The sequence below is a fragment of the Podarcis bocagei genome (assembly GCF_964188305.1).
Source record: "Podarcis bocagei genome assembly, chromosome: 2".
Taxonomy (NCBI): Eukaryota; Metazoa; Chordata; class Lepidosauria; order Squamata; family Lacertidae; genus Podarcis; species Podarcis bocagei.
This window is the reverse complement of record NC_138126.1, coordinates 12200615-12214784: the sequence shown is the minus strand read 5'-3', so window position 1 is coordinate 12214784 and position 14170 is coordinate 12200615. Positions and strand designations below refer to the sequence as shown.

Sequence of the window (14170 nt, the reverse complement as noted above, 5' to 3'; positions counted from 1 at the left end):
TGCACTTTGACGTGCTTTCGAACTGCTAGGTTGGCAGGAGCAGGGACCGAGCAACGTCACGGGGATTCGAACCGCCGACCTTCTGATCGGCAAGTCCTAGGCTCTGTGGTTTAACCCACAGCGCCACCTGCGTCCCCACAGTAAGCTAGTTTCTATTCATACTCTCCTCTCTCTCCTCACAGCAGAGCTGGCAAGCCCAGTGGAAAGACTTCCTCAGAGTGGTTCAGCCCCACAACTCCAGCATAGAGAGCGCACAGCCGCCGTGGGAGGACACCAAATTATCTTTTATCCACACCAAGGGACCCACAACTGCCGGCCCGCAGGCTGGATGTGAGGGGCGCATACTTCGTGGGCTGGCTGAGGATATGCATGGCTCGCCGGATCCCAGAAACAGAGAGGATTATGGGGAAGTGGATGGCCAAATGCCCTCGGCGCAGATGGAGAACGCCGGCTGTTCCGGCAGTTCGAAGTAAGAAGAAGACGAAGAAGAAGGGGGAAAAGTGTTCACTGTTCTTTCAGGAGCTGGGCCTAATCCAGGAGGTGGCAGTGAGCTTTGCAGAGGCCGAGCGAACTTTGTCTGAAACTGCTCCGAGGCATCTCATTGGAGAGATTGGGAAGGGGAAGGATAACAGTTTGCCAGGTACAGATTACCTGAGCTTGAGGTTTGTGGAGGTACATCTGCCCCTGCCTTAATAATATTCAGAAGGAATTTGAAAACAATCCTGTTTATGCAGGCAGCTGAGGGCTGAGGGGTTTTTCCAGGCAACCCAGTGATTATTATTTTACTAAAAAAATTCCTTCCAGTAGCACCTTAAAGACCAACTAAGTTAGTTCTTGGTATGAGCTTTCGTGTGCATGCATACTTCTTCAGATACACACATTATTATTTTACTATTATTCATTTTGCTTCTATACTGCTTTATATTTTTAAGAGGAAAAAATCTCAAAGCTGTTTGCAAGTTGCATTAAAACGTAAAGTAACCCAGAAGAAAAACATTACAGAAGGAAGTCAAATATACATTCAAAGCTAGCTAATTAACAGGAAACTAAAATGTTATCTTAAAGATTTCAAAATGAAACGTTACAAAGGGTGTAGGTCAGCTACAGAATGCACATTTAACATAGCAAAGTTAGCAAAAATAAATAAATCTTAAGCATTCCAAAAGAAAACATTATTAAGGGAAGTCAAATATAAGATGCACATTTCAAACAGCATAATTAGCAAGAGGGGGGGGGAATATTAATTGTAAACACAGAAGGTAACCTGCCACCTTTGTTGGCGATCCTGTCAATGGTGGTTCACTGCAGGAGGTGATTTGGGAAACTCAGGGCTCCATGACCTGGGTCTGCAGCAAGAGCAGCCATGATGGTCTCTGGCCTCTTCTGCAGCTTCTGCTTTTGTAGCTGGAGTCAGTCAGGCCCCGCCCTCCCAAGTAGGTGGGAAAAGGCCAGCAAGGCAGGGAGCAGGACCTCCAGGACTCACAGCCGATATAACTGTTTTTTGGACTGCTGCTAGACTGTTTCTAAATGCTTTTTAAAATGTTTTTGCAAAATGTTTTATTACTGACGTGTTTGCCGCCCTGCACTCCCTACAGGAGTAAAGATGGGATATAAACTGAATTATTATTAGTATTACAGTGGTACCTCAGGTTACATACGCTTCAGGTTACATACGCTTCAGGTTACAGACTCCGCTAACCCAGAAATAGTGTTTCAGGTTAAGAACTTTGCTTCAGGATGAGAACAGAAATTATGCTCCGGTGGCACGGCAGCAGCAGGAGGCCCCATTAACTAAAGTGGTGCTTCAGGTTAAGAACAGTTTCAGGTTAAGAACGGACCTCTGGAACGAATTAGGTACTTAACCTGAGGTACCACTGTATTAGTATTATCAGGGACGCGGGTAGCGCCGTGGTCTAAACCACTGAGCCTCTTGGGCTTCCCAATCAGAAGGTCAACAGTTTGAATCCCCTCGACGGAGTGAGCTCCCGTTGCTCTGTCCCACCTCCTGCCAACCTAGCAGTTCGAAAGCACACCAGTGCAAGTAGATAAATAGGTACCGCAGGATATTGCAGGCTGAGGAGTTATCAAAAGGCAGCGAGAAGGTAAACGGCGTTTCCATGCGCTCTGGTTTCCGTCACAGTGTCCCATTGTGCCAGAAGCGGTTTAGTCATGCTGGCCACATGACCCGGAAAGCTGTCTGTGGACAAATGCCAGCTCCCTCGGCCTGAAAGCAAGATGAGCGCCGCAACCCCATAGGCATAGCTGTCAACTTTTCCCTTTTCTTGCGAGGAATCCTATTTGGAATAAGGGGGAATTTCCCTTTAAAAAAGGGAAAAGTTGACAGCTATGCCCATAAGTCACCTTTGATTGGACTGAACCATACAGGGGTCCTATACCTTTTGCCTACTTATTATTAGTACTATTAATATTAGTATTTCCATTTCCCTGAATAAATAGGTCCATTCATTTGGTCTGTTCACTCTTTTGAGCCTTCCTTTCTCCTCTCCTGTTCTTATTGCAGCTCTCTTTTTTTCTTTTTTTCAGGTGCTGATGGCTGTATGAGTGACAGCAATGGGGAGCCACAGGGGATGTCGTCCAAAAGAGCCCATAGTCTAGAGCTGGAGCAGATTTTTTTTAGTGATGGTGGATCCAAGAGAGACGATGGAAGGGGAGACTGGAGGAGGGAAGCCACTGCAGGCCCAGAAGTTCAGCCTGCGAAACAGCCCCGCAACAACGGATACACAAAGGAAAGGGAAGGAGTTTGTGCACTTTGTGTGAGAAAAGCTTCAGCACTCAATCGAGTTTTAATAGGCACCAGAGGATCCACACAGGAGAGAAACCGTACGAATGTCCAGACTGCCAAGAAAGCTTTCTCGCCAGATCCAACCTCATTAGGCATCGCAGGATCCATATGGGAGAGAAGCCGTACAAGTGCTCAGACTGCGGGAAGAGGTTCAGTCGGAGCGCGAACCTCATTACCCATCGGAGGAGCCACACCGGAGAGAAACCATATAAATGCTCCGGCTGTGGGAAGACATTTTATCAGATCGCGCACCTCCTGAGGCAACAGAGGACGCACCTGAGGGGAAAGCTGTACGAGTGCGCCGACTGTGGGAAGGGGTTTGCTCACGGAACGGCTCTTAGCAATCATCAGAGAATCCACACCGGAGAGAAGCCGTACGAGTGTTTGGACTGCAGCATGGAATTCCGCAATAAATCAAGACTTAATAGACACCAGGGACGGAAAATCATACCAGTGCCCAGACTGTTGGAAAGGATTCAGTCGCTGTTCGGTACTAGCCAGGCATCGGAAAACGCATTTGAGGGAAAAGCCAGGCCCCTGCTAACACTGTGGCAAATCCTTCCTTAGCACATTGGACCTTACTGCACACCAGAGAACCCACACAGGAGAGGAAGTTGTGTAAATTCTCAAGGGTTGTGGGAGAGAGATTCTTTCAGAATCGTGCACCTTACTAGAAATCAGGGAATTCTCATGGGACAGGAGGCATAAGGCTAGCTCACACAATAGCCTGAGAAGGAGCAGGTACCCAGGGTTGACGCCATGGCATCAATAGTTGCCATTGTCCTTGCCAGTATCTCTTGTGGCACCTGTACAAGGTCTCAATAAATATACCCTCAAAAATCCACAATATGCTCCTCCTGCTCAGTTCCTGTTCTCAGTGGCTTGAACACCTCCCCTTAAACATGTCTGCATTTCCATTGAATGCCAGGACCTCAATTTCCATTATGAACTGAGGAGAGGTGCCAAAAGCTTCTCTCTGTGAGAAAGTGTGGCAGCGGCTAATTTAGGTTCCTTTCAACCCATTGATACTGGGGTCATGGACATTTTCTGTTCTTTCAGGTGTGGCAGCCATTTTGTCGTCCGTCCCCCCCCCCCCCATATTATGCTACCCACAGATACGTGGCAGCCATTTTGTGTCATACCACACACTCTATGGCAGCCATTTTGTGACTGGCACTCATGGCGCTTTCTCAAAATTTCAAAGATGCCCACTAGTGAAAAAAGTTGATCAGAAATGGCCAGAGGCCTGTAGCTGCTAATAGTTTTCAGTTCTGGCAGCTGCTATGGGCGACTCTGGAAAAGTCCTGCTAGTTTCTTACCAGCCTCCAGGAAGGAGATAATCCAAAGATTTGGGAGAATAATTGGGAAGAGAATAGAAGAGGGCATGATTTGTAGAGCAGCAATGAAAAGTGGTTTGGGGGAGTCACTTTGTTCTTTTATCTCTATGGTGCCCTGCTTTTTTTATTGGTATTGGTTATTCTACACATGGGTAGCTTGTGGCCAGCTTAGAGCTTTGGGGCCCATTGTTGAGCGATTCTTATCTTTCCTGTCTCCATGGCTCAGAGTCCTCCTTTACAGTGGCGTAGCGTGGGTTGTCAGCACCCGGGGCAAGGCAAGTAATTTGTGCCCCCTAACCCGTGGATTTGCGCCCCCTAACCCGTGCATTTGCGCCCCCTAACCCTAACCCCCAGATGTTGCACCCGGTGCGGCCGGCCCCCCCTGCACCCCCCACGCTACGCCACTGCTCCTTTATACACCCTTCCTTGTAAAGTTTAAAAGCCAATCTGCGCATGCAGTAGAAGAGACGCTTTTATTGAATTCTACCATCTTTAGAAATGTGAGTGGAGCTGGATCTAAAATGCTCTCCCCGTGTAAAACACAAAACATCCTGCACACAGGGAGCTTTAAGGAGAAAGATTATGGTCTACTTCAGTTTTCTATGTGCAGCAAAGTAATCAAACACAAGTGACTCCTAAGCTGCATTCTGATGTGGAACTGTTTTGATATGCAATTTTACTTGCCTGTATGGCATTTCAACAGTCAAATTCAATTATATTTTGTTTTAAAAAATATATAAAATGGGCTTTTACTGTACTGGGCTGTGATTCTGTTTCATGTTTTTTGCGGGGAGTCAGTCCTATTGAATTAGGCGGTACTTATTTACTTCTACAGGACGCGGGTGGCACTGTGGGTTAAAACCACAGAGCCTAGGACTTGCCGACCATAAGGTCGGTGGTTTGAATCCCCATGACAGGGTGAGCTCCCGTTGCTCGGTCCCTGCTCCTGCCAACCTAGCAGTTCGAAAGCACGTCAAAGTGCAAGTAGATAAATAGGTACCACTCCAGCGGGAAGGTAAATGGCGTTTCCGTGCGCTGCTCTGGTTCGCCAGAAGCGGCTTAGTCATGCTGGCCACATGACCCGGAAGCTGTACGCCGGCTCCCTCAGCCAATAAAGCGAGATGAGCGCCGCAACAACTGGACCTAATGGTCAGGGGTCCCTTTACCTTTACCTATTTATTTCTACAAGGCAGGTGCAGGGTCTCTCTGGCCTTCCAGTTGTTGTTTGGACTACAAATTCCATCAGCCATTGGCAATCCTTGCTGAGGTTGATGGGAGTTGTAGTCCAGCAACATCTGGAGGGTCAAAGGTTTCTCCACACCTACTATGAGATCACCAGGAGGAGCTCTGCCAAATCTAATCCAAGTTCCTTCTAGTCCAGTAACTTGTTTTCCCAAGGCAGCCAATCAGATGCGCCTTGAGATGATACCAGGCAGGCTAGAGAGGCGCTGCCCTTCCTGACTGCTGCTGTTCTGCATCTCATATTCAGAGGTACACTGCTGCCAAAGATGGAGGTTCCATATATCCTTCATGCCAATGGGCCATTGATAGCCTCACCCTTCATGGGATTGCCTGGTCCCCTTTTAAAAGTTAGCAGCCATCACCGCCTCCTGCAGTGCTGTGAAAGACCATGCATGAAGCAGGGACAAAATAAACTTCCATTTGTTTAGCTAGTTAGCTAAAACTTTTGCTTACCTGGAGGAGAGAATTATCAGGTGAATATGCAATTTAACATTTAAAGCACGTGCCATCCCACGTCAATCAGCCATGGCTTCTTGAAAGAATTATGCAAACTGTAGTTTGTTAAGGGTACCTGGGAAGCTAGGAAGACAAGTAAATATCTGAGAGGTGGATTAGTGAGTGAGCGCAGGTAGCAGAAGTTATAGGTCTGGATAGGATAGGCACCCCATTATTGTAATTGACTGATACCATTTATGAAACCACACGCTTGTTAAACTGCAATAAATAAACAGAAGTTTATGTTCCAATTTAACCCTGACTGGACTCAGTATTGTACCAGGTAGGGCCTGGGTGGTGGCAGTGAGAAATAAAGTGGTGGCACAGGGATCAATAGGCAGTGAAACGTCTTGGGACCCTGTGTGATCGTCACAGCACACTCCATTGTCTCTCAAGACAGGCAGATGCCAACCATTTTAAATACCTATCGGGCAGTATGTGAGCAGTTGCGATGCCTGCATTTTGCACCAGCTGATGGGCAAACAACATTTGGAGGGCCACAGGTTTCCACCATTGTTTTGAGGAGCTCGTGGTTTTTCCTCCTTGCGGAAAACCAAACCCAAGCAGATTCTGACGGGTGCTCTTGTTTCGTGGAATGGGTGGGAACCATTTCTGTGCCTTCCATGAGCTCAGCAACATTGATCCTCACCGAAGACGCCAAGCCAAGAGGCTTGAAATAGCATTGGTCTTTGTTACAGGACAGATCCTGTTTATATCTGTCAGGGGTTCAGAGACAGAGGCACAGGTGAGGGGGGAGACGGAGAGCGATGGGGAAGAATCCCAGGACAGTGAGGAAGAGGATGACAATGACTTGAGGTCTTCCATGAGTCTCTCAAGTGAATCGGAGGATTCCCAGAAGGGGGCGCCCCTAGTCAGGCCAAGGGGGGTCACAGGGGGGACCTGCCAGGAGCAGGGAAGCAGCAGGGAAACCCCGAGTGGGAGTGGGAGATCGGGGCCGGCCTCCCAGCAGGAACGAAGTGAAGAGAGTGGAGTTCCCAGTGTGACACACGGAGCGGAGCAGGAAGGAGACAGGGGAAGGAGATCGGGGCAGGACGTCCTGCCGGAAGAGGCGGAGAGTAGTACAGGGAGTAGTGTAAGTGTCAAGAGAAAGGTCAGGGGTAGCGAACGCGCGCCAAGTTCAAATGTGGAGGCGCGCGGAAATGGAGAGAGCCCGGAGGAGGAGCCTGGCCCCAAAGCACGAAGGAGGGGGGAACAGGCATCTGAGGAATCCACTTCAGGAGAGAGCAGGAGGGAAGGAACCCAGGGGGGCAGAAAGACCCTGCGGAAAAGGAAAGACAGGAAGAGGTGGACTAGCACAAGCCTCTTAAGCTGGTGTAGGGGCGGGACCGATTCAGAGGGGACTTCAAACGTCTAGGCTAAGAGACGCGGGGCTGCGCGCCTCGGTTGTGGAACCAATAATGAACTGCAATAAACATCCTTGTATGTAAGAAGAACCTGGCGTTGGTCTTTTGTGAGCTGAGACCTGAGGCAGCCCTGACAGTAAGTCCCCTCCCAAAGATACGCAAAATTTTTTTTTGCAAAGCTCACGAAGTTTGGCAGCCATGAGTATGGAGCAGCAGATAGCTGAGCTACGCAACGCAGTCTCCCAGCTTACCACTGAGGTAGCGATCTCCCAGAAGAGGGGGGAAGAGGCGGAAAAGCGGTGCCAAGATCTGCAAGCCAGGTGGGATCATGCATGCCAGGTGGGGTTCCCGGGGGCCAAAGCTGCTGGAGTAGCACTGGGCAGAAGAGGAGGCAACTTGGTAGCCCACTTCAATGGGAACCTGAAGCAGTACCCCAGTTTTAGAGCAGACGTAGAATATGCGTTGCATTTGCTTCGCGACGACTTTAAAGATGAGGAGGAGAAGGTGGGTTTCATTGTGTCCCACTTGCATGGGGAAGCGAGGGCTTGGCTGCGCAATCTGTGGCGCGAGGATTGCCCTGCTCGAAGGGACTCTGATGAATTTATCAAATGCATGGACGCTTGCTTCCAGTCTAGCGTGGATGTGGATGTAGCACACCAGCAGATGCATGGTTTAAGGCAAGGCAAGGCTTCAGTACGTCAGTACCATGCTCGCTTTTTCGCCTTGCTGAATGTGCTGCGATGGGAGAAAGATTCTCTGGCAATCAGAGACTTGTTTTGGGAGGGGCTCTCTGGCCCTGTGAAAGACGAACTGGCAAGGGGGGACAGACCTAAAACCCTGGCAGACGTGGTGCAGCGGGCGCTTGCCATTGGAGTACGCCATGAAGAACGCCCTTGGCGCAATGAGGGGGGTAGCCAGCTTCACGCACCGTCTAGAGTGCCTCCTTTCTTTCCCAGAGATCCAGGACGTACGCGTCCCTCCCCTCAGCTGCCGGCAGGGGAGGAACCGATGGAACTGGGGAGTGCAAAGGCTCAGTCAGCGGCCGGAGCCCCAGCGTCCGGAGCAGTCAAGACAAAGCCTCCTAGAGGGAACAGGAAGTGTTACATCTGTGACAGTGGGACGCACATGGCCAAAGAGTGTCCCCAGAGGCTCCGGCAGCACACTGCAGCCTTAGCAACAGTAACTGCAGCAGCACAACATGAAGAGCAGTTTCAGGGAAACGACAATGCCTGGCTGGAAGCAGAAATGCTGGGGCACAGCCAGGCGAGTCAGTAGGGCAGTCCCCAGCGCTTTTGCAGCCTACAGACCCCCTGCCACCTAAGCCAGTGGTGCAGCTCACTGCAACTCTCCAACTACCTAATGGACGCACCCTAGAAGTCCCCATTACAATTGACAGTGGGAGCAACGCAGACTTCGTGGGGGTGCACTTCGTCAAGCAGCATCGCATAGAGCTCCTACCAGCCACGCTGCCTTTGAACGTCGTCACGGTGGAAGGCAGGAAGTTGCTGGGTGGGCAGGTGGTGCAACAGACGCCACCCATGGTGATGCAGATTGGCAATCACCGAGAAATCATCAGTTTCAACGTCACCCGCCTGTCAGACACGCCTATAGTGTTAGGCATGAGTTGGCTGGATAGGCACAGCCCAACCATGGCGTGGTACCAGCGGCAGCTCACCTTCGGCTCGTCCTACTGCGCGCAGCATTGCATCCAGACCGGTCAAGAGGAGGAGGGCCCAGAGGAAGGGCAGCAGCTGAGGCTCAGCATGGCGCAAGCTGTACCCCTCAAGTACAAGGGGTTTTTGGAGGTTTTCTGCGAGAAGGAGGCTGACCAGTTGCCACCCCACCGGCCCTACGACTGCGCAATTGACCTCTTGCCAGGGACAACGCTACCGACTGCGAAGCTGTATTCCATGTCCGAGGACGAGCTGCAGGAGCTCAAGGAGTTCATAGCTCACAACCTGCAGCGGGGATTCATCCGAGAATCGAAGGCTGTAGGGGGCAGTCCTGTGTTTTTCGTGAAGAAGAAGGACACGCCCCAAAAAAGGCTGATCGTGGACTATCGCTTCATAAACTCGAAAACAAAGCCTGCAGCCTTCCCCATGCCCAAGATTGACGACCTGCTCGGGACGGTGCGGAAAGGAAAGATCTTCACCAAGTTGGATCTCCGCGGCGCATACAATCTCATACGCGTGCGAGAGGGTGATGAGTGGAAGACGGCCATGTTCACACCGTTGGGCACCTACGAATACAGAGTTATGCCGTTTGGTCTCCAAAATGGCTCCCACTTCTTCCAAGCTTTTATGCATCACGTGCTAGCGGGACTCCTCTACAAGAAGTGCGTATGTTTCCTCGACGACATTCTTATCTTCTCGGAATCGCCGGAGGCTCACGAGAGCGACGTTAAGGAAGTCCTGCAGAGGCTACGGGAGCACAGGCTCTACGCCAAACTGGAGAAGTGCCAATTCGACGTGACGGAGGTGGATTTTCTGGGCTATAGGCTGTCCGACAGGGGACTAGCCATGGACAGCGCCAAGGTCCGCGCGGTGTTGGACTGGAAGAGCCCGCGAACGCGGAAGGAGGTCCAGAGGTTCGTCGGTTTCGCCAACTTTTACCGCAAGTTCATCAGGGGTTTCGCCAGGGAGACGGCAGCTATCACGGACACTCTCAGCTCCAAGAAGAAGAAGTTCACCTGGACGGACCAGGCGGAGCAGTCCTTCAGGAGACTTAAGAGTCTCTTTGCGTCCGAAGAACAGCTGTTACACGTGAATCCCGGCAGGCCCATGAGGGTGGAGACTGACGCATCTGACAGAGCGGTGGGGGCCGTCCTCTTGCAGGAAGACCCGCAGGGGCACTGGAGGCCCTGTGCTTTCTACTCCCGGAAGCTCAGCAAGTCGGAACAGAACTACACCATCTGGGACAGGGAGCTGCTGGCCATCCACACAGCTTTCAAGGCATGGAGGCACTTTCTCATCGGAGCCAAGCACACCGTGCAGGTCTGCACGGACCACAAGAACCTAGAGTACTGGCGCACGGCGAAGCTACAGAGCCAGAGGCACATACGCTGGGCGGAGTTCTTTGCGGATTTTGATTTCAGGATAGAGTACATCCCAGGCGATAACAATGTCATAGCAGATGCGCTCTCCAGGAAACCTCAGTATCTCGAGCAAGCGGCACCGGCGGCAGCCAGGCACATTTTTGCACCACAGGCGTGGGCGTGCGCTTCAGTCGCCGTGGACCTGGAGGCGGTGCGGCGCGCGTTGCAGGCGGATCCGTTCGCACAGTCCAAAATGGAAGAGGTGCGGAGAGGCACGGCGAAGGACGACGAGTTCCAGATACGCGACGGCCTGCTGACCCGTAAAGGTGCTCTCTACGTTCCGGGAGACGATCTCCGCGCGAAGGTTCTGCAGCAGTTGCACGACGCACCCAGCGCTGGCCACTTCGGCAAGGAAAAGACGACGGAATTAGTGGCCAGAGACTTTTGGTGGCCCCAGATGCGAGGGGAGGTCGCGGAGTACGTCGCCAGGTGTGACACATGCCAGAGGTCCAAGCCAGTGCACCAGAAGCCAGCGGGACTGCTGGAACCGCTGGAGACGCCACTGCAACCGTGGGAGAGGGTGGCGCTGGACTTTGTCACTGATCTGCCCAGTTCGTGAGGCAAGACGGCGGTGCTTGTGGTTGTAGACCTGTTCACCAAGATGGCGCATTTCATTCCTTGCGCGAAGGTGGCGACAGCGGAGCAGACCGCCAAACTGTTCATCGACCACGTGTTCAAGGTGCATGGCTTGCCACGGTCCGTTCTGTCCGACAGGGGGCGCCAGTTTGTGTCCAGCTTCTGGCAGAAGCTCCTAGGGATTCTGCACGTCAAAATCAACCTGTCGTCGGCGAGACATCCGCAGACCAACGGCCAAGCGGAGAGAGTCAACGCGATCATGCAGCAGTACTTGAGATGTTACGCCAATCAACGACCCGCGGCTTGGGTGGATTACCTGCCGATGGCTGAGTTTGCCTACAACAACACGAAGCACGCGTCGACGGGGGTGACGCCGTTCTTCGCTAACAATGGACGGCATCCCAGAACCTTCCCGGGGCTCGTAACAACGGGGGAGGGGGCACCACAGGAAGCCGACCATTTCGCAGCAGAATTGCAAGAGGTCCACGACGAGCTACGGAGACATTTGGAGCTAGCCAAACAGGCCTATAAGGTGCAGGCAGACAAACACAGGAGGGAGGGGGAAGACATCCAGGTGGGAGACTGGGTATGGTTAGCGGCCCAAGCAATGCCGGCCAAGTCGTTAGCTAAAAAGAAGCTAGGACACAGGCAACTAGGGCCGTACCAAGTTGAGGCCAGGATCAATCCCGTAGCGTTTCGACTGGCCCTCCCCGAAGGGTCCAGAATGCACCCGGTCTTTCATAGGTCAGTGCTCACCCCTTACAGGGCCCCACACAGATTTCAGGAGTCAGGGACGGCACCAGAACCGAGCAGAGAGTCGCCCAAGAGGGGGAGCTCACCTAGGGACGAACCAATCAACGAGGTCACAGAGATTCTGGACTCGAGATGGGGGGAAGAGGGAGTAGAATATTTTCTCGCCAGGGAGGGCGCCCCGGCCAGCGCCAACAGTTGGGTGCCGGACTACGCTTTGGACGAACCCCTCCTCAAGGATGAGTTCCATGCCCTTTTCCCACACAGGCCCGTGCCAGCACAGTTTTTCGACGATTGGCTTTTTACGCCCACACTTTCCGCCAGCACCTTCCGAGGGTTCTCCTCCGCAGAGGAGACGACGCCAGAGTCGAGCCCTCCAAGGGGATCGTGTTCGGGGGTGGACACCGACCCTTCTTACTGGTGGGACGACCAACCAGAAGAGGACTGGCGCACGAGGTGGCGGATGGGTCCTTGGCAAGCAGACCCCACCCAGGCAACAGGGGGAGGGGAGAACGTGAACATGTTGGGAGAGGACCACGGGTTCGAGCACACAAACAATGAACTGGAAGCAGAGGAGATCGACGTCGACGACCTGTGTCCGGCAGCGACCTCCGCAACGACGGAGCCCCCGGAACCTGCGCCCGAGCAGCGGGAGGGGGGAAGGGGGGGCTTCGAGGGGGGGATGGATGTCAGGGGTTCAGAGACAGAGGCACAGGTGAGGGGGGAGACGGAGAGCGATGGGGAAGAATCCCAGGACAGTGAGGAAGAGGATGACAATGACTTGAGGTCTTCCATGAGTCTCTCAAGTGAATCGGAGGATTCCCAGAAGGGGGCGCCCCTAGTCAGGCCAAGGGGGGTCACAGGGGGGACCTGCCAGGAGCAGGGAAGCAGCAGGGAAACCCCGAGTGGGAGTGGGAGATCGGGGCCGGCCTCCCAGCAGGAACGAAGTGAAGAGAGTGGAGTTCCCAGTGTGACACACGGAGCGGAGCAGGAAGGAGACGGGAAGGAGATCGGGGCAGGACGTCCTGCCGGAAGAGGCGGAGAGTAGTACAGGGAGTAGTGTAAGTGTCAAGAGAAAGGTCAGGGGTAGCGAACGCGCGCCAAGTTCAAATGTGGAGGCGCGCGGAAATGGAGAGAGCCCGGAGGAGGAGCCTGGCCCCAAAGCACGAAGGAGGGGGGAACAGGCATCTGAGGAATCCGCTTCAGGAGAGAGCAGGAGGGAAGGAACCCAGGGGGGCAGAAAGACCCTGCGGAAAAGGAAAGACAGGAAGAGGTGGACTAGCACAAGCCTCTTAAGCTGGTGTAGGGGCGGGACCGATTCAGAGGGGACTTCAAACGTCTAGGCTAAGAGACGCGGGGCTGCGCGCCTCGGTTGTGGAACCAATAATGAACTGCAATAAACATCCTTGTATATAAGAAGAACCTGGCGTTGGTCTTTTGTGAGCTGAGACCTGAGGCAGCCCTGACAATATCCCTCCATTGTGAAAGCTGATGGTTGGTCCCTCTGCCTCTGCTTCCTGTTTTTTAACCGTGGTTCCCCAGTTCAGGTCAGGACACATACACCCCCCCCCCATTAACTGAATGGGTTTCCTGATGGCTTTCAACACACAGGCCAGCTTTTCGTCAATAATGGGTTGCTGTTTAACAGCAGATGTCCCTAACAAAGCACCCCCTGGACATGGAGAAACTTATGTCTCTCCCGATGTTGGTGGACTCCCATCACCCATGGGCCATTTTCCGTATGTTTAGTCGGAAACTTCAGGCAGCCCTGTGCCCAGCCTTTTCCCTTACAAGCAGTCCAGAAAGCGGCTCTGGCCGTCACCTTCCTCCTCCTCAGCTTTTGCGTTGCCTTTGCAGAATGCAGCAGGGAAGACGATGGGGACTCTATCCCATTGGCTCTCTGGCGCCACCTACTGTTGGGCTCCTTGCCTTCTGCCCTACCAGCCCCGATGGGCACCAGCCACCACTGACCAGGAACTGGAGACCCTACACCCAGAGATGTCCCACTGGAGGAAGGCTGAGGAATGGGAGAGACCTGACACACCACCTCTAGATGCACACGCCCCCACCCCCGTGATGTCATGGACTGGCTGGATGCAGAAGAGTGGTGGCAGGCAGCAACTGGGGAACCCCCAGGGGAAGAAGGCTCAGAGCCTGGGGATGTGTGGTGGGACAACAATAAGTGGTTAGAGCAGGCATCCCCAAACTCGGCCCTCCAGATGTTTTGGGACTACAATTTCCACCATCCCTGACCACTGGTCCTGTTAGCTAGGGATGATGGGAGTTGTAGTCCCAAAACATCCGGCGGGCTGAGTTTGGGGATGCCTGGGTTAGAGGGAGAAGACGGGGGGAGGAGGTGTCGGAAGCTGGAGAGGCAACAGGGTTTAGTGAGCAGGGAGAGGCTGTGGCAGAGGGCAGTTCAGAACCAGGAGCCTGGAGAGGTGAGGGGCCCAAAGGCAGAGATTGAGTTAGCTGGCGAAGCATCATGTGTGTCTCCTCCTCCCCTCTC

At 53.0% G+C, this 14170-nt stretch overlaps 1 long non-coding RNA gene across 1 annotated transcript; it reads left to right on the top strand.

Annotated features, from left to right (window-relative positions):
- Nucleotides 1-184: 184 nt before the first annotated feature.
- LOC308581323 lies at nucleotides 185-3650 on the top strand. The gene is made up of 2 exons (XR_014004969.1): nucleotides 185-640; nucleotides 2545-3650. It is a non-coding gene; the product is annotated as an uncharacterized lncRNA (long non-coding RNA).
- Nucleotides 3651-14170: the final 10520 nt, after the last annotated feature.